A 2,344-nucleotide genomic window follows, 5' to 3' on the forward strand; every position below is an offset into this window, starting at 1 on the left:
GCAAACCCAATAGCCTCAAATCTAAACCCAATACATCCAATTTTAATAATAAAAAATGAAAACATTTTGGAAGACTTAAAAATAAAATTCAAAAAATTAAAATAAAATAAAAATAAAATCTAAAAATTAAATTCAAACTATTTTTTTTTAATTTTTATTTTTTAGAAAATAAAATAAAATAAAAATAAAAATAAAATTTCTACTCTACAGCTCAACCTTGGAGCATTGACCGCTGGTTACTACGACCTGAAGAACAAACTGATAGCAGAATTTGGGGACAAATTCAAAACAATTGTCGAAGAACCAAATGCAGCAAAATCTTCTCATAGTGCTCCTTCCCAAGCTGCTCATGATCCTTCTGTTGATCGACCTGTCAGAACAACCCGTATAGTTGATCGCTTTGAGAATGAACCTGCTCAAGCTCATCCAAGAATAACTCTGAAGCAAGGTCTAAGATAAGTTAATGCTCAACGAAAGGGAGGTTTGCTCTTCATGAAAAACTCCGACAAAAATGTTCGTGGAGATCAACCACAACTAACCGTAACTGAGCTCAAGGAAAAGCGGTTCAGGGTCAAACACGGAGACCGATCTGGAATTTTGATGTGGGGCTTTCAAGATAAATTAAATGTCTGGGTGGTTAAGAGGAAGAGTGGAACGGTGGAGTACTACAAACACCAAAATGGCTTCTGCTCATGGACCAGATTCGATCTTGGAGAACTTGCTGATGCTCTTTTTCACAATCCGTCAAATGATCCTTGCGCAACTGATTTCAAACGCTTCTTGGAGAATCAGGTGAGGAGGCAGTTTGATGGAATGAAGACTGTTGAGTCATTTGTCAAAAGATTCAAAGACATCCTTGATCCCAAAACCAATCAGGCTAAAAAGGCTGTGATGTGGCCTCCTACAAAGCAAATGCTCCAAATTCCTGTTACTCAGCATTTCCAGGATGGATCTCTAGACGATATGGAGTATTGGGTCTATGATGAAGCTACAACCACCGCAGTCATCAAATTTCCAACCGGCGTTTTACGACTAATTGAAGCAAAGGATCTTTCGGAATTTGGTGAACACGACATTCATACCCTAGCTTGACATCAGATTGTGGTCAAGAATGAAATTCTAGAGCTTGCTGCTAAAGAATTCACAGGAATGGTCGCGAAGATTATTGAAAAGAAGATGTGGCTAGGAGCGATGGGAAGGTTTGACGTGCTGGTCATTGAGAAAGACTGGACTTATGCTAGCCTCAAACCAAGGGGGAGACTGTAGGGTCATATTTTGTTGGTTTGGGCTAGGCATCCATCTGTATAGGTCTTGTTAGTCTTTGTATGGGTATTTGGGGTGTTTACGGTTGGGTGAACCGAAAACATGTTGTTTTCGGTTCAAGTGGTGTTTGCGGCTGCAAGGATGTTTGCGGCCGTGAACTGTTTACGGTTCACTGTTCCCTATAAATATGTGTCAGTCTTGTCAGAGTAGTAAATGGTTGTATGTGTGTGTTCCATTGTACCTGACGTTTACGACTCAATACAAACGTGTGCAATTTGGATAATTCTTGCTTCTACTCCTTCTTATTCTCATTTATTATAGCTTTTTCTTGTGTTTATTCACTAGTTGGTTCCATATTTGGGGACTTACAGAGCGAGAAGACCAGATGCAATAGAAGTATCCGCATTTCTTTCCCTAGTCCATAATTGTATTCATTTTAGAATTTTGGGACGAAATTCCCTCTAACGGGGGGATGATGTGACAACCCGATACTTTCTAGTCACAAAAGTCAATTTCCGTTAAATAAAATTTCGAATTTTATTCGTTCCGTTAAGTTCTTGTGGGTTAGAAAATAATCTAAAATATATAATTAGAGGTTATACTAGTTTTCGGAACCAAAAACGCTCAAAAAATCAAGATTTCCCTCGAAAAATCAGCAATACTCGTTCTGCCGGACGTTTACGGTCGTAAACCCATGGGCTATAAACCCTGGGCCGTAAACTCCAGGGCCGTAAACCCGTTTACAGCCGCGAACCCATTTCCGGCCGTAAACCCAACCGGTATAAAGGTTTTTGCCGGAGAGATTATTCATTTTTTCACATTTTTCACCCAAAAACGCTCTCAAGTTGCTCCCAAGAACCTCCCAAGAACATTCATATCATCAAGATCAAACCTTCAAACCTTCATATTTTCACCAAGAACACCAAGAACAGCCTTCATATCTTCAAAGGCTGCAAACACAGTTCACAGCCGTAAACCTTGTTCACGGCTGCAAACCCCGTTCACAGCCGTAAACCCAGTTCACGGCCGCAAACAGCCTTGAGCCGTGAACCTTGGCTAAAAACCCTCTTTTTCCACTTCA

Source organism: Lactuca virosa, chromosome 2, assembly GCF_052849685.1.
Source record: "Lactuca virosa cultivar CGN04683 chromosome 2, Lactuca_virosa_CGN04683_v6, whole genome shotgun sequence".
Taxonomy (NCBI): domain Eukaryota; kingdom Viridiplantae; phylum Streptophyta; class Magnoliopsida; order Asterales; family Asteraceae; genus Lactuca; species Lactuca virosa.